Source organism: Rattus norvegicus, chromosome 18 (assembly GCF_036323735.1).
Source record: "Rattus norvegicus strain BN/NHsdMcwi chromosome 18, GRCr8, whole genome shotgun sequence".
NCBI lineage: Eukaryota > Metazoa > Chordata > Mammalia > Rodentia > Muridae > Rattus > Rattus norvegicus.
In genome coordinates, this window is record NC_086036.1 from 48,702,582 (window position 1) to 48,726,359 (window position 23,778).

General features: G+C 42.7%; 1 pseudogene; it reads right to left on the minus strand.

Moving 5' to 3' along the window:
- Positions 1–2,191: 2,191 nt before the first annotated feature.
- Positions 2,192–2,640, minus strand: Nhp2-ps4 (NHP2 ribonucleoprotein, pseudogene 4; annotated as a pseudogene).
- Between the last annotated feature and the right edge of the window lie 21,138 nt (positions 2,641–23,778).

The window sequence follows — 23,778 nt, forward strand, 5'->3', positions numbered from 1 at the left end:
GTCTGTGGACTGGAATTTCAGGCCTGCTGCTCTGACTTCCTGGGTCAGATAGCATATTCGTTTAATTGAGGCTGTCTGAGAAGTTCTCTGGATAAAACAAAATAAATAAAGCCTATCATCCCTGTAAACAAGTTCTCAGAGACCGCTTACCCCCAACACATATCCCACAGAATGTTTACATAAAACCCCACAGGATGGGTTACATAAAAAGGAGAGCAGTCCATGTCCAAATAACCTTGCTTGGGTTTAAACAAATGAAACACATTTCTTCACTTTAGAATTTCTCAAAGCCCTATGGCGTGAATCTCCAGGAGTACTGTACTGGGTTATATTTCTGAACTAGGATCCCAAAGAGTAGAATTTTAGAACTGCTGAGCCAGCTGAAAAATGACTTGTAAACACGACTTTGGTTTTACACATTTTGATTCTCACAGTACTTAAAACAAGCCTGAATAATGCACGGAATGGTTGGTTCACCTACTGACTTCTGGCATCTAAGAGGTAGGATTACCATACAAGGTGTGAAGGAAACGTAGGCTTAAAGACTCTTAAAAACAACAAGCGAGTCTCTGTCACTTACTGATATTTGTTAGCATTTCATTTCTCCTTCTGGACTGTTGGCATAAATCATAGCCACCACTAAAGCAATGGCCCCCTTGTGAATGACCAGTCGGCCTTTCACCTAGTAAAGCCGCACATAAGGTTTCATAGATGCCAACGCTTACATTGGGGACTGGCACTATGGAGTGGCGTTGGAACTGTGACAGCAGAAACGCCAGAGGGTCATGGAGCTTAACATGCCTCAGGAGGTGACAACATCTCACGTGTGCCAATCCCTCTAATCAAAATAGATCAGCCCTTAGGCAAGAACATCAGAGGGACCCCGAGAGGAGAATGAGCTAAGAGTATTACGCTTGCTAGTGTTTGGGGCCACTCCAACATAGGGAACCTTGCAGAGTCTCACATTGCCAAGCTGTGCTACAGGAAACCATTGAGCAGTGTACCAAAGTGAAATTGGCCAGTGAAGGATAATGTGTAAAATGGAAAGACCAGTTGCTGTCAGCAGTTCTCCTGTTCAAGGACTGGAGTGAACCTGTTTGATATTTTTTTAGTTAGCTTGGTGCTAAATGGCTCGCTCACTCTCACTGGAGGAAAGCCAGAGTGGAAACCAAATGGCTGAGAATTAAAGGTTTATGTCTTATCTTTTTATATGGGGAGGGAAAAGGAGGGGAAAAAGTCCCTGTGTCAGAGTGTTTGAAACCAAATTGTTCTTCACAGTGTGCAGTAGGCTTTGATGGAATGGGGGTGGCTTGCATGATGTCATCCATGGGGATTAAGAAAACAGTGTACTAAGGTTAACAAGCTGCAACCCTAGCAGAACCGGTGACGGATTAGAGCTGAGCTAATTTATCAGTTACTTTTAGTTGCAGAGGCCCCTACAGAGACAGAAGCCAGTAGACACATTTTTGGCAGATAAAAGATCAGTTTGGTCAACAAAGACCCTGACAGCGATGAACATTCTTTCTAACTTCATTTCTCATCCCTAAGAGAGGAAAATGCTACTAATGCCAGTCACTGCCACTCAAAGGCAGCTGAAAAGTTAACTGTAAAAATCTGTAGGCTCTCGTAACCTGCACTCCATGAAACAGACCACGCCTAGTCTCTGGGCTAGACTCCATACTTACGGTGTCTCTTTCATTAAGCTTCAGTGTTCCTTTTTCTATTAAAAACTAACTTGGGAGAAAAGCTAACCAAACACTGGGACTAAAAACAACTGAAGATTTTAATTACCATATAATTTACTTTCTTTAAAATAGTGTATTTTGAGGCACAGAATGATGGTGCCTACTTGTCATTCCATATTCTAGAGGCTAAGGCAAGAGGATCAAGAGTCTGAGGCCAGCCTGAGCTATGTAGCAAGACTTTGTCTTAAACAACAACAGAGACAATTTCTTTGTGTTTTCTTCGTCTTAGCATTTACTTCTGTCCCATATTCTTGGAACAGTCTTCATCAAAGCTCAACAGGAGATGGCAATGATGACAAAGATGCTGGCTCCCCCTCCAAGAACAGCTGTTGGAGCTGCCTGGGAAGATTCATACATCAAGAAATTGGGGAGATGCCGTTAAGGTAGGCAGCGCCTGCAGGCAGCCCAGCATCTCTTGGAACTGGCTGGATTGCAGCCCAAGTCTCTCACAGAGGTATAGGCAGTGCCTGCAACCCCCTCCAGGCACTTGTCGTCATAGGCCTCCTGATATTCTTCATGGGACTTCACCATGATCACACAAGTGGGATGCCTGGAACCTGGAGCTGCACCCATGTCTGTCTTAGAGGGAATACAGACAGAGGGCAAGTTCTGGTCCTCGCACATAACTGGAAGATGGCAATGTATCTCCTAATAAAACCATGATCCCTTTCTCACCCTTGTTGACAAATTTCTGAAGCTCCTTCACCTTGCAATGAATCTGCTTCTGCTTCACAGCCTTCTTGATGCACTTGTAGAGCTTGCGCATCAGGCATCGGGAGGCCAGGGGCGTCACCATGGGGTTCAGGTTGACCAGCAGCTCTTGGTGCTTGCACTCCTCGCTGCAGCCCTCCGCCTGCGCCTCAGAGTCCTCAGGAATGGCCTTTATTCTGGTCATCTTTGCAACTACAACTCAGTCAAGGCATAGAGAAACCATGCAGCCACCGTCTCTAAGATCACTTCTGGGTTATTCAAAGACAATTTCTAAGCTTTCCCATGCACAGAGAATAAGAATGGGTTGAGTGATGAACTTTAGGTAAATAAGCTATTTACAAAGAGCTAGATATAAGGAGATAGAAAACCAGCCATTTAAGCTCCTCTGCATTAAAGACAGCGGGGACCAAAGTTGTGTAAGTTATAAGCCATGGACTTGTTATCTAGTATGGGAGATGACAACATAACACAAAATAGATAAATCAATAGAAGAGACATGAAAAGGGGACATTAGGTAGTTGAAAACGGCAAGCCATCATCCAAAAACAGGAATCAAGAGAAAATTCCTGGAAGACCTTTGATTTGATTGAGCATGAGGAGTAAGTCATGGGCGGCATGAAATAAGGAGAGATGAGCAGTAGTCAAGAAAGTACTGAACACACACACACACACACACACACACACACACACACACACACACACACTGGGTTCTGTGTTAAAGGCTTCAACCAATGCAGCTGTTGAGCGATGACCGAATCCTGAGGACATTGATGTCCTTAATGGGTTAATCTATTGAAGAGCTCACAGCTGAATGAGCTGCTGGGAAGAAATGTGTCACTGAAGCTCCTTCCAATCTGTCTTGTGGACTTCCCAGCGACCATGTGGTAAGCAACATTTTCCTGAGGTTCTGCCTCACTGTTCTGCCTTAATGCCTCCCCACAATAACAAGGCCAACTGATCATAGACTGAAATTCCCGGAGGTTTGAGACAAACCTTTTCCTCCTTTAAGTTGCTTTTACCCAGGCATTTTATCACAAGGGCAAGAGGCTGACTGTGCTGGCTAGTTTTATGTCAGCTTGAGACAAGCTAGAGTCATTTGGAGATAATGGAGCCTCAATTAAGAAAATGCCTCAAGCCACGTGTGGCTTCTTTTTTTTTTTTTTTTTTCTTGTACATGTCTTTAATCCCAATATTTGGGAAGCAAAAGCAGGCAGATCTCTGTGAATTTGAGGTCAACCTGGTCTACAAAGCAAGTTTCAGGACAGCCGGGGCTGTTACACAGAGATACCCTGTCTCAAAAAAGAAAGGAAGGAAGGGAGGGAGGAAGGGGAGGGGAAGGGAGGGAGGAAGGGGAGGGGAAGGGAAGGGAAGGGAAGGGAAGGGAAGGGAAGGGAAGGGAAGGGAAGGGAAGGGAGAAAGAAAGAAAGAAATTCCCTCATAAAATCAGCTTTAGGCAAGCCTTTGGGGTCCTTTCTTATTAATGATTGATAGGGGAAGCCCCAGCCCCAGCCCATTGCAAATGGTACCATCCCTAGCCTGGTATCCTGGTTCTTTAAGAAAGCAGGCTGAGCAAACCCTGGGGAGCAAGTCAGTAAGCAGCACCCCTCCTGGGCTCTGCATCAGCTCCTGCTTCTGTGATCCTGTTCTGTTTCATGTCCTGTCCTGACTCCCTTCAGGGATGGACAGTGATGTCAAAGTATAAACTAAATAAAGTGTTTCCTCCCCAAGTCGCTTTGTTAATGGTGTTTCATCGCAATGATAATAACTTTATGACGCTGACTTCCGCAGCACCTGTTGGCTTCCTAGGAGAGTTATGCACATTGAAGTAAGAGGTGAACAACAGACAGCTAAGTGCGGAAGGGTTTCTGAAGGGTTTCCCACACATTCCATGGGACTTGAACTTGAACAGAATAATGGAGGGAGCCATTTAAACTTTCTGAGGAAAACATATCAGAATCAGAAAAACAAGCTGTATCTATAAACAATGCCCTGACACTGTTACAGTGGGGGAATTCGGGTGGGGAAAAGTTAGCAACTGTCACCAGAGCGAGTCTAGTTGGAAGGTCAGGATAGAGCACCAGGGTGGTAACAGAGGAAATGAGTTACTCAAGAAGAATAAAGAGAATTTGGCCCTGGCCATATGGAGTAACAGAACTGAAGGGAGAGAAAAGAAAGCTGGCTGGGGATTTGATGCAGTTGATGGAACATTTGATTAATACATATCAAGGCCTAGGTTCGAACCCCAGTATCCCATAACACATGGTGGCACATGCCAGTCATCCCCGTACTCAGGAGGTGAAAGCAGGAAGTTCAAAATCCTCTTTGGCTACCAGCAAATTCAAGACCAGCCTAAGCTACATGAGACACCGCATCAAAAAGGAGAAAGACAAAAATGAGGGAGGGGAACACGGAGGGAGGGAGGGAAAACATCAATTACAGGAAAGTAAAATGAGTTGTACCAACATTCATGACAGCTACAGTGAAAATGAAGGGCAGTTTGACTGTCTTTAGTCAGGTCCCTTAAGAGTTCTGACAGTCCAATCTACAGGATAATATTCAGAGAACTTAACGAGGTTTATCAGGGAATTGAGGAGCTGGGAATTTGCTTGTAGACAACGAAGGGTGAGTTCCCTTTCCAGAAAGAACTTCCAGTTCTCAATCACATCTCACAGGAGCTTGTTGTAGGCCAGGCACTGTACTGGGCACACGAAGAGGAGTGTAAATGTAAAACCAGTTTCCAGAGTAGGAATTGAGAATCTAGCAGCTTTTCATCTGGAATCTGTCATCCACTTGCTTTACACCCAGAGCAAACAAGCACTTTTGCCCCAGCGTGTTTATATCCAGAAACAGCTCGGTGTCTATAATCACTTGGATGGTGGTTGTTGGTTTTGCCGGGTATAACAATTTTTTTAGGATCATGAAAGGATTTGTGGGAAACATCGTTATGAGCAGTCATAGGGCAGGTTAGGGCGAGAGTAAAGTAAGAGAGCCCAACAGAAGTACCTGAGGTTAGAGCCTGAACCAGAACTACTCACTAGTGTGTAACTGCTCCTCAGACCAAGCCAAGATGGAGCCACAGCGAGCCTCTGAGGCATTACCAGGCTGAGTGTGAGGGTTGAATTCAGAAGCCAGAGCAGTAGTGTAGACATTTCTAAAAGGAGGCTTTGCCTAGTGTAGAAAGGAGAGCTGTGTGAAGACTGTAGGGATCTTACTGTCCTGCTGGCTAGTCGTTTACTGATACTTATCAACCTACTGTGTGCATAGCCCTGCTTACTGAGGATGCTCCTGCACAAAGCTGACATGGTCTCTAACCTCATGAAGTGTGTGGTGTAGCAAAGAGGGTAAATGCTAGATTTCTGCTGGGCAGTAACAAGGAGGTTGGGGAGACTAACCCTCAAACCTGTTCCGGTTCCTGCTTGCTAGAGTGTGCAGTTACAGGACTCAGTTAAAGGCTCAAGTAATCAAAAAGGGGTGTGTAGCTCAGGAGTACAGTGACCTCCCTGTGTGTACAAGGGCATGAGTTAAATCTCTACCAGCAGAGAGAGAGAGGGAGAAAGAGAGAGAGAGAGAGAGAGAGAGAGAGAGAGAGAGAGAGAGAGAGAGAGAGAGGGAGGGAGGGAGGTTGGGCAGGAAGTAGAAAGCAAGCAAGACAATACAGAAAACTTTTACTAAGTGTGGGGGTGAACACCTTTGATTCCAGCTCTTGAAAAAACTAAGGCAGAATGAGAGAAAGTGTGATGCCAGCCTGGTCTAGATGACAGACCTGTCTCAGGGGCTGGAGCAATGGTTCAGCAGCTAAGAACTTTTGATGCTCTTGCAAAGGACCTGGGTTCAATTCCCAGAACACACACTACCAGCTCAAAACTGCATGTAATTCTTGTTCCAAGGGTTCTGGTGCCCTCTTCTGTCCTTTTTGGAAACCTGTAATTAAAAAAAATGAATAATTAAGCTGTACCTAATGGTGCACACCTTTTACCGCAGCACTGGGAGGCAGAGGCATATTTGAGGCCATCCTGATCTACACAGGGAACTCCAGGCTGGGCAAGGCTACAGAGTGAGATCCTATCTCAAAAGTTTAATTAATTACCACTCATAATTTAAGTGGTTGGGGATCTAGAGTAGAAGTGTGTGTTACCTAGTCTATTTTGAGCACTCAGGCGATGCCAAATAGTCTGTTAAACAGGAAACTATGTAATTCTTACCACATTCAAAAGAGAGGGTAATAACTGTTCCTGACACTTTCCAGATGAGAAACCTGAGGCCGAAAACTAAACTCCTAGTCACTCAGCCGGTGAAAGACCAGGCTGGAATTAGGAGGTACATCCCAAGGTTCTGCCCTCCTGACAGAGATCAGGATACACCAAGGAGAACAGAAGTGCTGAGAATCCAGAGGGTGACTCCCCACACACATCTGTATCACATCTTTCCACATTTAACTTGGAGATTACCTTGGACATAATCCACCAAAGAGGAAAAACTAACAGAATTATAGGAGGATGTTGCCTAATGGACAAGGGTGAATTCCCGTTGGGAGATCTGGTTAAGAAATGAAGAAGAATTTACTGACGGAAAGAATTATTAAAGAAAGAAATGCATTACTAAAGAGAGATGGGCGGTGTGAAGAGCTCTAAGTGAGTAACCCTTGTTTTTTATAGCCTCTGATGAGTTCAGTTAGGAAACTAGAGTCAGAGGAATAAATAATTAAACTGTAGCTAGTGTAAGAATAGTACAGCATACCAATGTCTATAAAAAGAAAATTCAAGTGATAAGGAGAAAAAAAGAGAAAAGCATGAAACTCTTTAAAGGTCTGGGAATACAGCAAATTAGGAAAAGCACTTCAAGGCATACATGTTCAAGGCCCTGTATTCCATTCCCAGCACTGAAATGTGGAGACCCTCTCTTGAGCCAGACGTGGCGACTTGTGTCTCTAATCTCAGTCCATAGAAAGTGAGACAGAGGTGGCTCAGTGGTTAGGAGCACTGACTGCTCTTCCAGAGGTCCTGAGTTCAAGTTCCAGCAACCACATGATGGCTCACAACCATCTGTAATGGGATCTGATGCCCTCTTCTGGTATGTCTGAAGACAGCTAAGGTGTACTCATATATAATAAATAAATAAATCTTTAAAAAGAAAGAAAGAAAGTGAGACAGAAATATCCTGAGGTTGACAGTCTGCTAAGGAAACATTTCAAGACATGGGCAAAAGCAAGAAGCTCCCAAATAGAACTGTAATGGTGTCAGAAGAAACGCAGAAACTCGCCAGTGGGATCCATGAAGTTAAACTGCATCTCCACAGCGTAGGGCACTGTGAGCAGAGTGAAGAGGCAGCCTACAGAGAGGGAGAGAACTTCTGTCAGCTGCACTTCAGATAGGATGTCGTCATTACCACCTATACAGAAATGCACAAGCAGTCCCCATAAGAAGAAACGCAAATGGCCAACAAATATTTTTTAAGTGTTCAAAAGCTTTAATCATCGTGGAAATAAAAATAAAGAATATGAAAAGCTTTGCTTCTCATCCCAGTCAGAATGGATATGGAGAAAGAAGAGCTTGTCATTGCTCTTGGCAGGGGTGTGGACTAGAATAGCCCACTATGGAAATCAGTATGGAGTTTTCTCAACCTAAAAATAGAACCACCATATGTCTCAGTTATACCATTCCTAAGCATACAGTTAAAGGAGTTTATACCACAGAGAGAGACCTGTACACCCATTTATACTGCATTCTTCACAAGAGCCAAGAAATCCAACCAGCCTACATGTCCATCAACAGGCGAATGGGTAAAGAAAATGTGGTACATACACACAGCGGCGTTCTGCTCAGACATAAAGGGAAATTAGGCCGTGATGTTTACAGTAAAGTGGATAAAATTAGACATTGTTATACAAACCAGAGTCAGAAAGACAAATGTTTTCTCCCCTGTGTGATCCTTGCATTTTGATTTGTATGTATGGGTTTATATGGGAAACAAGAAGGGGATTGATTGGTAGAAGGAGAAAATAGGGTAGAGTTTAAAAAGCTTGTCGAATACTTGTAACTTGAGAGAGTAGAAGAGTCTCCTAGGGAGAAAGGGGGACAACCAATAGGAATGGGGCAGGTTGGGGATGTGGAAGAAAGAATGAATAGGGAGGAGCATCCCAAGAACACCGTATGCATGGAATGCCATAGTGAAACCCATTACTTTAAAGGCTTGATTTAAAATGTAATTCAAAAAAAGATCATGAGTTTGAGCTTGTCTGAGCCATACAACCAGAGCCTTAACACTCAAAAATAAATAAATAAATAAATAAATAAATAAATAACAGGAAGAAAGAGTCTTTAAGGCTCAATGATAACACTAAAAAGTCCAAACAAGCCTCCTGGCTCTCTTGCAAACTCATGGCTTCTTTTTCATTAACTATTGCTATATACATACATGTATATACTTGTGTATTCCCAAATACATAAATGCAACCTTTGCAGTCTGTACAGCATTACTCGTATGCATGTTTTCAGAGCTGCCCACTTGGTGTTGAATAACCAGTTGGCATGCTCTTCTCTGGGGAGGACTCTCTCTCTCTCTCAGCAGTTTTTAGTAGCCTGTAGTTCTCTGTGTGGGGCTGAGGTCTCCTGGGTTTTTCCCATGTTCAGTGTTGTATTAACTCAACTCACATTCCGGTAGTCATGTCGGTGACATTTTATGGGTGTAGCTTCTGACCGAATCTCCTAGTAAACTAGCAAACTCCTGATCCTCTGACCCTTACAGTCTTTCTGCCCCCTCTTCTGCAATGCTCCCTGAGCCTTAGGCGCTGGCGTATTTTGTATGTTTCTGTTGGGACTAGGCTCCATCGCTCTACATTGTGATTGGCTGTGATTTTCTGTAATGGTTTCCATCTGTTGCAAAGAGAACTCTTGATGAGGGATGAGGATTACACTTGTCTGTGTTATAAGGACAAATATTTATAATGTAATTAGGGATTCATTATGCTGGTTTAGTAAAGGAACAGTTCTAGGTTCCCCTTCAAGATCCATGACTTCGCTAGCCTTGGGGAGGTAACTATCTACTGTGAAAAAAAAATCTCTATGATATGCATAAGTCTGTGTATAAGTTTCAATGAAATTCTCTCATCTGAACTGAAACTGCTCCCTCCAGGAGCCAAAGACAATCTAACAAAACCCAACACAAGGAAAGAGAAGCCCTCTTTCGAGTTATTAACCAGGGTTGGTCAAGAGACTTCTGTATGCAGTACCATGATACTAAAAGTGTACATGCCTTCTTTATCTCATTCTTTATATTTATCTTATATGTATTTTTTTCTTTTCTTTTTTCGGAGCTGGGGACGGAACCCAGGGCCTTGTGCTTGCTAGGCAAGCGCTCTACCACTGAGCTAAATCCCCAACCCCTTATATGTATTTACCTGCATTATACTTGCCACCCACAGAGGCCAGAAGAGGGTATCAGATTCCCTAAAAGCTACACAGTTGTGATCTATCATGTGGGTGCTGGGAATTGAACCCTGGTCCTCTACAAGAGCTGCAAGTTTTCTTAACCCATGAGCCATCCCTCTCCAGCCCAGCCTCCTTCGATTTTTACAGTTTTGAGTTTGCTTTTTTTTTTTTTAACTTTCTCATCTAACCAAAGAAAGCTTGCTTTTAAAGAAATTATTCCTTTGGCTTAGGCTTCAACAGGAAGAAATTAACTATATTTTATAAAATATAAAATGAAAATATGCATTGCTCCCCAACTGTCCTTATCAAATAAAATTTAGCAGTTGAGGCTTTAAAAGCTTTGTCCTATTGGTCTTAGCTGTTACATGTAGAGCGCAGGGTCCAATGCAGATGCTAATGTTCCAAATAATGCGTTTAACTGTGGTTGAACTCCAGTGAGCTTCCTAATCTTTTTTGCAGAATGTTAGAATACCAAGTTGCTAGGTAAGCGAAAGAAAGAAAGAAAGAAAGAAAGAAAGAAAGAAAGAAAGAAAGAGAGAAAGAGAGAGAGAGAGAGAGAGAGAGAGAGAGAGAAAGAGAGAAAGAGAGAAAGAGAGAAAGAGAGAAAGAGAGAAAGAGAGGAAGAGAGGAAGAGAGAAAGAGAGAAAGAGAGAAAGAGAGCCAGCCTTTTCAGAGAGAGAGAGAAAGAGAGAAAGAGAGAAAGAAAGAGAGAAAGAAAGCCAGCCTTTTCAAAAATCCTTCCAACTCAATGCTACCTTTGTATTAGATGTAGTGACTTATTTTCCACTCCAGCTGGAGAATTAAGTTTGAAATACCGTCCAGAATGTTCTGCCTCAACGTGTGGCATGCTATGCCACTTGATGGATATCAGGAGTCTGTTAAACATGCTTGCACAGTGATGTCCTCACTAGGAAAGCCTTTGAGTTGTTCAAACATTTCCAATAAGCCAAACGTTCCTGTGAGCGAGACCTAAGTTCCAGCAGAGATTCGGGCAGACCTAGATGGATTTAGTTTGTGAAAATTCGGATAACTTGTGACTAATTATCGACGAGAAGGAGACTTTGTCATACATGGTTTTCACTGTACCAACCATGCACGTTGGGGAGCACACATGCCTTGAGGACTCAAATCTGGATTGGATCTAACCTAAAATTTTCCAATTTAATGATCCCTTCAGATATTAAACTGTGGAAAGGAAAACTTAGTGCCAAGTTTTACATAGATGTAATATCCCACCTAAATGCGTCTTGGTAGAATAAAAGTGACTCGGTGGAAATATAGATTTTATTAAATCTAGCACTTGGAGATAGAAAAAAATAAGCCATAAATTATTTTAAGAAAATATTTAAGTTGCTCGTGTTTTCTCAGCCATTTGTTTCACTCGTTTGCGCGGTGGGGGAAGAGAGCATGCTACATCCATAATGCTCATTAAGGACCTGTGCCCATGGACTCCTAGAACAAGGAGAATTTAAGAACCTTTCAGAGGGAAAATATGACCTTCATTGCTCTTTCCCTTCTCTCTGTCTCTGTCTGAGACATGCCTCCTATTAAAACTCTTGGTTTCCAATTTACTCGCTTAAGATAAATGACAGCAAAGTCCTGAAAATCATTTAGGGACCCTCAAATTATTTATAAGGGAGGTAGCTCGGTAGAGTGCTTGCCTGGCAGGCACAAAGCACTGGGTTCAATCCCCAGCGCCTGACAAACCAGGCATGGTGGTTTGAGCCTGTGATCCCAGTACTCTGGAGGTGGAAACAGGAGAATCAGGAATTAAAGGTCATCCTCAGCCATATAGAGGGAGTTTCGGGCTAGCCTGGGCTACATGAGCCCATTTCCAAATGCAAAATTACAGAAAATGGTTGTAGTTAGCAAAAGAACGATTTTTATCACAAACTTTAGTCAGAATGAATGAAAGAGCAAATGCTGTTAAACAGATAAAGAGAAAAACACTCAGAACCATCCTCTTTGCTACCTGATGAATTTGCTTTTATACTTTATGAGAGAACAGAAGAAATTTAGGCCAGAAGTCAGTGCATCTAGATTCTTGTCCTGGCCTCACTTACCTGTTGCTCAGAAAACTTGAGAAAGTTACTCCCCTTTCTAAGTTTCTATCTCCTCATTTTTTAAAAAAATGTTTATCATTGTTGTTTTATAGACAAAGTTTCTCCATGTAGCCCTGGCTGTCCTGGAACTTGCTCTGAAGACCAGACTGGCCTCAAACTCAGAAGACACCCAGCCTGCTTCTACCTCCCTAGTGCTGGGATTACAGCTGTGCTCCACCACCACCCAATTCCCTCATTTTTTAATAAAGAAAAGCTATACAAGCAGTTGTGGCCGCTCAGTTTTCCATTTTGTGACCCACACTCTGGAGACAGTAGACGCTCCCACATCTTGGAGCACTTCTCTCCAAATCTCTATCACCATGGGCCCTCACTGCGCCCAGCATTGCCTGTGGGAGCATGCGTTCCTCCGATCTCTTTTACAAAGACAACTCTGAGGCTAGGAGCTTTGGGCACCTTTACCCTCTGCCCCTGTCTTTGCTAGTCTCACCATCAGCATCCTTGGCTGTTTTCTCTCAGTCACTCAGCCTTGGAGCTGTGTCACCATCATCCTAGTGGCATCGGTCAACAAAGATACCCATTCTCACTGCTATTTGGCATGGTAAGCTTGGCCCTAATCAAAGAAGACAGGCAAGAGAAAGGAGCAAATCTCGTCCAGAGGAAAGATCCTCAGGCACCCCTGTAAAAAGATGGGTGTAGCTAGAAATGCCAGTTGTCCCTGAATCTGGGGACAGAGAACGGCAGATCCTGAGGGCTCACTGGCTAGCCAGCCTCACCAAAAGGACAAGTTTCTGACAGAGTGAAAAACCTTTTCTCAAGAAAATAAAGCAGAATAATAGAGGAAGAAAGACAAAATCCTTATCCAGCCTCCACATACATTCACAAGGCTATACTACATACACACACATGTACCATACATATCTCCATACATTACCTCCCCTCCCCCTGCCACCCACACCACATTAAACGATGACAGAACTCACCTACAAATTCAGGTAAAGTCAGCACACGAGTATCAGCTGCATTTCTATCCAGCAACAATGAATTAGCCACAAAAGGAAACAATAGTGTCAAAAACAAATAAAATGGTCTCGAAAAAAATTTTAATTGCCCAATTAAAAAAAAAGAGAGAGCAAATTACCACACTGAAAACGAAGCAGCAGTAGAGAAATTGAAGAAGACACAAATAAATAAGAACAACCTGATTTGAAAATGGGTAAACAAAAGAACATCTCAGAAAAAATATGGACAGTATGTTCAACAGGAAACTGCTTGGTACTGCTAACCACTGGGGACTGCAAACTGAAGTCTGAAGTAAAGTATGTCACTCTCCACACGTGTTATCACACATTGATATATGTATATGTATATGTAGTATGATATATGATGTATATTTATGTGTTCACACACACACACACACACAAGTGACAGAAGGGGTCGGTGGGGACATAAAGGGAACCACTGCTCCCTACCCATAGAATGCAAATCAGCATCCATTATGGAAGACAGAATGAAAGCACCTCAAAAGCTGAATGTCAGGTCATCTTTCAACCCGGCAATGGCATTTCTGGGCACATACCCAGTGGAAACAAAAATAAATATGTCAAGAGATGTCTGTGTTCCTATTCTCATTTGCACCAACAGGTGAAAACCGACAGATTTAATGTGAGAGAGAGAGAGAGGGAGAGAGAGAGAGAGAGAGAGAGAGAGAGAGAGAGAGAGAGAGAGAGTGTGTGTGTGTGTGTGTGTGTGTGTGTGTGTGTGTTCCAGACAAGGTGGCACATGCCTTTAGTCCCAGCACTCAGGTGTCAGAGACAGGGAGATCTCTATGAGTTTCAGGCCAGGCCCTGACCCTGTCTCAGAACACCAGGATAAAGGAGTAGAGGAGGAAGCAGGGAGGAAGAGAAGGAGGGAAAAAAGGGAAGAATTTTAAAAATGGAGAAAAATGTTTTTTAAGCCTGTAGATGTGGAAGAAAGGACGTTGAAATATTATTTTGTTTGAAAAGAGAAAGAAATCCTAACTTTTGTCCTTGTCCAAGTTTGGTAGCAGTTGGCTTCTCTGCACCCTACTCCATATCTAGTTTGGACTGCATCATGTACCATTGCGAAAACTCTAAAGGATCTTGACCAAGGACCTGTTACACCCCTCTACTTTTATCAAACACATCTTGCACAATAGTGACTGGGAGTGTGAACGATGCTCCAGACCACAGCTGAGTGGCTACATCATCTGCAGAAAACCATCAACAGAGATGGGAAAGTGCCAGTCCAGGATAACAGTCTCAAAAAGGCCTTGAGCTCTGCCCAATAACTCACTGTAGTTCTCAGGCCATCTTGCTCCCTCTTCTCAAAAGCGTATTTCAAATGCCTTTCCTTAGGCCCTCACTTCTGCATTCCCCTTTACACTACGCAAAGATCCACGTTCCCCTTTCAAAATAGTTTCATAACATTGGCCTTCCTTTAGCAAAAGAGAGGGAACTCTTTCTTTCTGCCTTCACTGGCAAGGGGCCAAAGAGTTGCCTGAACAAACACCACCAGCACTGGTCGGAAAATTACGTTTATAAAGACAAGTTCTATTTGCACTGACAAAGTGTTTGTACCTGTAGCCCCCAGAGTAAGGAGGCAGAGGTGGGAGACACACAAGTTTGAAGCCAGCCTGGTCTACTCAGCAAAAGGAAAAAACCAGTTCTCATAAACAAGGCAAATGCACACCACACAGTCTCCATTCACTGAATCAGAAATTCTCAGAGTGAAGGCAGCAACCTCTGTTTTAACACATTTTCTCAGTAACTCTAGAATAAAAATGAGAACTAATCATATCACAAAACTGTTCTCCTCTGTGAAGCTAAACTCCAAGACAAGCTTTAGAGTCCTGTCTTGTCCCTCCTCTGTCTTGAATACTAATCCTTTATTCTCTGCCCTTCTCAATGGCTGTAGATGGGTTTGAGTCGCTTTTGAACCCTGTGTACCCAGGACCACCTACGTGATTAACATCATCTCAAAGGATTCTGACCATTAAGACATGATGTTCTTTTGGTATTTCTTCCTCCACTCTAGTTTTTCTCTAGGTATTAGATTGTCATCTTCTTTCCCATTAATAACAATTTTCCCTCTCATCTTATACTAGCAATTTCTCTAAGTAAATTGTATTAGTTTCAAAGTTCTCATATATATATATGAATAGATAGATAGATAGATAGATAGATAGATAGATAGATAGAAAGAAAGATAGATAGATAGATAGATAGATAGATAGATAGATAGATAGATAGATAGATAGATAGATAGTGCAGACTTCTGCCCAGGTCATATTATTTCCTCAGGTCCTCAGGGTCCTCCAAGAATTCTAGGTGCTTGATCTCTTCCCATGAAAAGCAAGAATTTCATATTTCCCCCTTTTTGACAACAAGATTTTTTTTTCTTTTCATCCCAGTGGGACTTTCTTTCCCTTCATCTAATTGTCAACTCCTAGTATGCTTACAGATCTCAATTCCAAAGTCTCTCCCTTAAAAAAAAAAAGCTTCCTGCACCAGCCTAATACTGATCACATTGCAACTTTACTTGATTTGTACTATTCAGTTGGCACTCATCTCTTTAATATAAGCTATATGTAAACAAAACTGTACTGATTAGCTAGAAATGATGTCCCCTGCACTAGACACAGTTCCTGGCACATAGCAGTCACTTAATAAACCGTCCTTGTCAGATAGCTTAACGTTTATGCAGGTTTGGGTTACTTTCTGAAGGAATTAATGTTTTAGATGAACACAGATAACTCTAGTGACTTAGGAAAAAACGTAAGTTCATTCCTTGAAACAAAAAAGTTAGGAGGTTGAGGAGATGGCTCAATGCTTACCTATACATATTGCTCATGCAGACGGTTAAAGTAGGGTTTCTAATCCCACATCAGTCAGCTCACAGCCACCTGTAAGTATGACCCAAAGGCTCCAATACCCTCTTTAAGCCTCTGAGAGTTCCTGCACTCATGTGTGCGTACCCCAACTACACACAGGACTGTACACAATTTTTAAAGACATTAATAATTTTTTTGGAAAAAGATAAAGAGAAAACTAGGGTCTAGAGAGATGGCTCACTGAATAAAGTGCTTGCCATCCAAGCATGAGGATCTCAGTTCAGATCCCCGAACCCATGTAAAAGAGGTTAGTAGGCAAGTTGGTGAATCATTAATCCCAGTGTTCAATGGCAGAGAAAGACATTGACTCAGCAAGCTTGAGGTTCATTGGGAAACCCTGCTTCATTATATGAGGTAGAGAGTAATTAAGGAAGATACCCCAAACCAACCTTGGGCTTCCATATGCATAGGCACCCACACATAACAAACATCAATACATACACATACGTCCCACGTACATATGCACAAACACATTTCCTGGAAAGTAGATCAAGTTCTGCATATGCCTTTAACAACAGGGCATCCATGCAAAGGAAAATTTGCTGCTTATAAATCAACAGGAAAGCAGAGGCAAGAAATGAGGACAGAGCCACAGTCACTCTGAGATGCTACACAAACACCATAGGGACACTGTCCATAGGGGAAGATTATATTCCTGTGAGAGTTTAAAGCTCTATTAACCCCTCTAAGTAATGTCAGTCAAGGGTCTCAAACATGAAAATAGCAGAACTTTGCCTTAGTACCCCTCCCCCTGTAAATGCTTCTGTGTGTCCTAGATGCCACAGAAACCACGAGGCGAGACATAAGAAAACACAGAAAGCACAGGGAGCAGAAGTGGAGAAGTGCAGGAGGCCAGATCACAGTCTGTCTACTCTGACGTGTTCCAAAGATGAGACACAAGCTTGGAATGGACACAAGCTGGGAGTAGTGTCGAACACCTTTATTAGCACTCAGGAAGCCGAGGCAGGTGGATTTCTGAGTTTGAGTGCAGCCTGGACTACAGAGCAAAGCTCCACAACACCCAGGAGTACATAGAGATACCCTGTCTCAAAAAAACAAAAAAGAAAAAACAAAACAAAAAAAAAACAAAAGAGACGACATTGTTTCTGTGCTGCCACCATTAAAGTTGACAATACCTGCTTGTTATTATAAATGTATTTAAACTATGGGAATTTAGATAGAAACTGAGGATGGAAAACCCACCCACTCACCCCCCCCACATCCAAACACACACACACACACACACACACACACACACACACACACACACACACACACACACACACCAGCCTAAAGTAAGGTTTGTTTTGGCCCACATGCATAGCAAGTCAGAAGTCTTTCTAACTCTGTCAGATGATCAGTTTGTCACAGCTTTCCCCCATGAGGGGAAACAAAACTTAATGATCATTGACTCTCTCCGAAAACAGCCAAAAGCACGTCAACAGATGGGTGACTGTCGATTAGCCATTTGTTAAGCAGTGTGGGTCTCTTGGCAGCTCTCAGAACCTCGACAAAATGAGCCGGGAAGCAGGAGCAGGGATGGAAGGATCAGGCCTCTTGAATCTCATTTTTAATTTTTCATCGTATTTCATATGCTTGATGGGAAAACAATATGGTGAGGAAATAATGACAGGAGAAGAAGGGGATGTTTTCTATACATCAACTGGAGGAGTCGCTTTGCCAAGACCTTTCTGGGCTTCTGTGTTCCTCAGAAAAGTGACCTTTCTAAAGTTAATGCTAGCCAGCAAGGAGAGACCGCAGTCTCCACTCTCTCCAGTTATTATAAAGACACAACATGACTGATGACTGCATGAAACCACAGAGACTGTGGCAGCACACACAGGACCTGCACAGGTTCAAGCCAGACTGGGTCCCAGCACTGAGAAGACGGAGTGGAAACCAGTTGTCTCCAATGAAGTGGCACTGACTATGTCAACCACACTCCAGGAAAGGCACCAGGCTCAAGAGTAGTTGGCCAACATACATCAAATTCAAAATATAAGGTTTTGAAGGGTTTGGATCTTTTTTTTGAAAAAATTATGAGTACATTCATAAATAAATGGACATTTTAAAATATAGCAATACATTTATAAATATCAATACATTCCTAAATAAATACCATTATAAATAAGTTCATAAATGAATACATCATAAAAAGTGGTTTCTCCTAAAATTTTCTTTTTTTTTTTTAAGGTTTATTTATAAGTACACTGTAGCTGTGTTCAGACACACCAGAAGAGGGCATCAGATCCCATGACAGATGGTTTGTGAGCCACCATGTGGTTGCTGGGAATTGAACTCAAGACCTCTGGATGAACAGTCAGTGCCCTTAACCCCTGAGCCATCTCTCCAGCCCCTCCTAAAATTGTCATGTCAGTTTCTTCATTAGAACATTAAATGTTAATGTTCAAGAGCAAATCTGAACATAACTAGAGAAAAAAATATATCCATGAAGGAAATTCTCCATCTGTAAAGTGTTTAAGAATCAACAAGATTGGGGTTGGGGAATTAGCTCAGTGGTAGAGCACTTGCCTAGTAAGCACAAGGCCCTGGGTTCGGTCCCCAGCTCCGGAAAAAAAAAAAAAAAAAAAAAAAAAAAAGAAGAAGAATCAACAAGATTACTGTCAAAATTTATGTTCAGATTCATAAATGTCTTTTCAGATTCCATTAGAACCTGGTGGCCATGCCTGCAAACCCAGCTTGTAGGCTAGGGAAACAGGAAGAGCATGAGTTCAAGACCAGCCTAGGCTACATAGGGAGATCCCATCTCACCAAACTGAGAAATTTGCCAGTACAAAGGCTTACCCCTCAAGCTGATAACTTCCCTGGAAGCCATCTCTACAGAATTGTCTTCTGACCTCCACACCTGCTCAAATAATAATAATAATAAATAATTTTTAAACCTAAAAAAGAAAAGCATAAGCTACTGAAAACAATGCAAAAGCAAGATAGATTGTTCTAACACCTTTTGTTCCCTATGGAGCCTTTTACCAAGACATGAGAACTTTAATAGCTTCTAGATCAAGTGCTTCTTAGACTGTCCTCACAGTTCCTTGGGGTCTTGCTACACTACTTCCAGTACATGGCTCTGCAGCTCAAGGAAGCTGCTTGGTGATGATGTTGTACAATTTCACATCACCTAGTGAGTACCACCATTCCTGCCCTAATTAGGGTCATTATTGCTGTGATGAGACACCATGACCAAATCAACTTAGGCAGGAAAGGGTTCATTTCAGTTTACACTTCTGGGTAATAATCCATCACTAAGGGGAGTCTGGGCAGGGGCTCTAACAGGGCAGAAACCTGGAGGCAGGAGCTATTAGAGAGACCGTGGACAGATGCTACTTATTGCCTTACACCTCGTAGCTTGTTCAGCCTGCGTTCTTGTAGAACCCAAGACTACCAGTCCAGGGATGGCACCACCTAGGATGGGTTGGGCCTTCCTTTGTGGATCACTAATTAAAAAAAATGCCCTATAACTGTATCTTATAGAGGCATTTCCTCCACCGTTGAGGTTCCCTCCCTTTAGATAGTTCTAGTTTGTATCGAGTTGACCTAAAATGATCCAACACAGTTCTTTACATCGATACTCCAACGTCAGAGGCCACCAGCGTAGCTGATCAACACACAAACTACTGATCCCACAGTTTTCTAATTCCTATGATCCCAGGGGCACAAACTGGACTGATATAATAACCAGAAAAGAATAGCAGCAGCCACCAGAACCTCGAAAGAGCAAAACATAGACTGTCCCTTGGGTGGTGCTAGCACCTGCATATTCAGCCGACCCACGCTCACCCTTCGTAGGCTACAGTTTTAGGCCACGTGCTGGGGTGGTGTCGTTGAGAACTGTGTTTCAGAACTAGGTTAGTTTCCCAATTCATTGGAATATAATGACAACAAAAACCTCCCACAAACTCTACAAAGGACTACAAAGCACTGTGGTCTATGGCTTCCTACCACTGGTCTTCTGGAAAACAAAGGAAACATGAAACATAAAGGGTGCCAGACTTCAATGTAAGAAAAACAGCAGTGAGGCTTGATAGCTGGGGTGGTCTGAGTGAGAGTGGTCCTCATAGCCTCATAGGGAGTGGCACTGTTAGGAGGTGTGGCCTTGCAGGAGGAGGTGTGGCTTTGTTGGAGGAAGTGCGTCACCAGAGGGTGGGCTTCGAGATCTCAGATGTTCAAACCATGCCCAGTGCGCCACTCTCTCTTCCTGCTCCCATGCATCTGGACATAGAACCCTCAGCTCTTCTCCAGCACCATGTCTACCTGCACGTCACTGTGTTTCCTACCGTGGCAACAATGGACTAAACCCCTAAACTGTAAGCCAGAGTAAATGTTTCCTTTGTAAGAGTTGCCATAGTCACAGTGTCTACTCACAACAATAGAAACCCTAGCTAAGACAGCAGCACAACCTGTAATCTCAGCACTTGGGAAACTGAGGCAAAAGGAGCTCAGTTTGGGGCAGTTTTAGAAAAAATCAGAATAATTTGGGTGCCTAGAATTTAGATTTATTTTACACAACCTGAAATGATGGGCCACTTTCCCCTAGGGTCTTACAGCACTGTGACAGCAAACCATGACAGAAAAATCTCCGTGCAGAAGCTCCCACAGGATGGGGAGGACAGAGAAGTGTGTCTCACCATTTTTACGTGACTTTATTGAGTCACTTTAGTCCAAAACTCCTGTGATTGAGCACACCAGAAACAACAAATTTGCTCCTTGTCACCTCCATGTCACCCCAGTACAAGAGCTAAAATGTGCAAATGTCCTGGGGACCTTCATCTAAAAACCCAAACTTTCAGTTCCTATTTCTACCAAAACACATTTTCTATTCGCCAAGGAAGCCATTTTTGATAATGCAAAATGGGGGGAAATTAAGAGTCAAAAGAATCAGGTATTTCTCGGAAAACAGGATGTGGGGAAAGGGTACAGGATGGCTCAGAGGCCTCGGGTTGCCACCAATGCTTCAGGGCATGTTTCCTGGATAGATTACATTCTGAGCCCACCTCTCAACTATTTTCAAACTGAGTTTATTGAGACAGTCATGCCCCAATGCTGTGAGGTTCTAACCCCAACTGGGTCATTTCCACAGTGAAATAATTATTTTCATGTTTGAGCTGCTATGAGACCCAGCCCCACAGGAACACATTTCAAAGACTTAGTATTTGTTCTCAATCTGTCCATTTCTGAAGCAACAAAGAACACTGAACTCTTGTGTGTCTGGTCAATGTGGTTAAACAAAGTTCACTGAGGACTCCTACTAAGCAGACCCAGGTTAGAGGGTCTTCATTGAATCCAATGGATCAGTAGGTAGTACCTCAGGCTTACCCTAAAGAACAGAAAGCCTCTAGTCCTCTCCTCCAAACCAACCCACCGATTTCTTTGCATCATCCATTTGTACAAAATCAACTTCAAAAACATATTTATTAATTCTTTGGAAAAGCCAATAAAGTATATTTTGATCAGACTTGCCCTCCATCTCTCCCCCAGCTCCTTCTAAAACCATTCCCACTATCCCCCCTGTTGCTCTACTCATGCCCTCAGTTTTTAGCAACCCATCTAGTCCAACCTGCCCATATGCTCTTGGGTATGGTGCCATCCATGGAAGTGTGGCTGACCTACAAGAAATCACACCTTAAAAGGAAACTGAATCTCCCTCCCCAAGAAGCCATCAACTATTCATAGCTCCTCTGTTAATAATGTTAGGTGCTCTCAAAGCCCTTTCTCCTTCATGCTAGAATGTTGACTGGCTTGATCTGGTATCTACCTCCTGCAGGCAACCAAAGCTACTGTGAGTTCAGGAAGACACTGGTCCTGTCACATCTAGAAGACAGTTTCACTTTGGACTTCCTGTGACCTCCAGCTCTCAGTCTTTCCACCACATCTTTCTCGTGTTCCCTTGATCAGCAGGAGGTATCGACATACCATTTGTGGCTTAGCACTGCACTCACCCTGAGCCTCTACACTTTGACCAGTTCTGAGTTTCTACATTAACCACTGTCCACTACACAAAGACACATCTGCACAGAATCAGCTCTGAAGGTGAGTAGAGCTGCCCAGTAAAACAGTACCTTTCTTAGTTTATATCTTGCCTATTGGTGTACTACTCTTAGATTGCCTTCTCACTCAAAAGGTGCGGTACTTAGTGTTCACAACGGCCCCCATAAGTGGCAAAATGAAAGGTCCATAGTGGGCAGTTGTGAATTGAACAGTTGGTCTGGTTAAATGTGTGAAAGGTGAATGCCACAGCTGTAGGATTGCTCTACCTGTGTTCTCTATAATCATTGTTATTATTATTATTAGTAGTAGTGGTGGTGGTAGTAGTAGCAGCAGTAGTGGTAGTAGTAGTAGCAGTAGTAGCAGTAGCAGTAGCAGTAGCAGTAGCAGTAGCAGTAGCAGTAGCAGTAGCAGTAGCAGCAGCAGCAGTAGCAGTAGCAGTAGCAGTAGCAGTAGCAGTAGCAGTAGCAGTAGCAGTAGCAGTAGTAGTAGTAGCAGCAGTGAATGCTACAGCTGCAGGATTGCTCTATCTGTGCTCATTGTCATCATCATCGTCATTGTTGTCGTTGTCCTTGAACTTCCCAGAGCTTTCTTCTGGTGAACCTGCACCCCTATTTGTCTTTTGTACATCATTCCTAACTCCGGACATCCTCATTCTCTTTTCTGCTTTACAACTTACTGTCATTATTCTCATTTTAATCTATACCCTAATGGGGGTTTCAACTTGTTTGGTTGAATTTTTCATTCCAGTGCAGTGTGTTGCCATGAGTGATTCCTGCTCCTAGCAACAGCACATAACCTGGGAAGTTATAAAACTGTCCCTTCTCTTTTGGGCTGCACGGTCTGTGCCTTTGCATGCCTTTCAGGTGATAAGTCTATGCTGGAGAGACTGAAAAGACTACTGCTTGGAATATAAATGAGGAGTAAGAAATAACTGTAACTTCTAGATGTCTATCTGGCTTTTGGAGAGTCTTTTAAGTCCCTTTATAAAGACACAGATATGAAAATTGCAGGATCAAGTGTGTAGAATATGCCACAAAACGACCACATAGGAGCACTATCTCTCAACCTGGGGCTTCATTGACGACAAGGAAGCTAGTTTTAGAAAAGGACAACTGGATGCGTGTTCAGAAGCTGTCAGAACACCTCACCAGAAGGTGAAAGGTAGATTCAAATGCTGAGGCACTCCAAACAGCTTATGTTCAGCAGAGAGAATAAAAGGTCTCTTAAAACATCCTCCCTTGGGATATTAATGGCCAGTCTCTAATCACACATCATTTATTGAATGTGAAAGGAGGGCTGGTGTGGGCAAGGTGGGATGACCTGGTAATTTATTTTACTTCTTGGAGTCACAACCCAGTTTCTCTGGGTTCAATAGGGTCAAAGAGCTTAAAATGTTATCTGGAATAAGGCAAACGCATAATTTTTCTCTTTCTTTATTCTTCTATTTTTTTCTTTGGTGATTAATTAAAAGACATCCTCTACAACACCAATCCTTATGGTGATTCATAAAATGAATTCATAATCATAATGTCTATAAAATTAAGGTTGCTTAGGAGCCCACCAGCCAGAATTTCCATCTGAAAAAAACATTCTTACCAAACCTTAACAGTACCCCAATCTCCTGGTATAGCAGCATCCTCTTGGGCTTAAATTTTCCATCAAGACTCAGACTTCTCTGCAAAACCATTTTAGAGTGATGTGTCTTCTGGCTGGCAGTGTTTGAAAGTCAAGAAAACAAGCCTTCCAGGGCTGACACTGAGCTAAGAAAACATTTTCTGCATGACATTTAGGGCCAAATGAGGAACCAAAGTCTTAATTCTTTTACTCCGGACTAGGTTTATGTCTCCACAGGCAATGTGAAATGGAGTGTGGAGAAATGATCTCATGAAATAAATTAGTTTAGACAGGATGCCTGG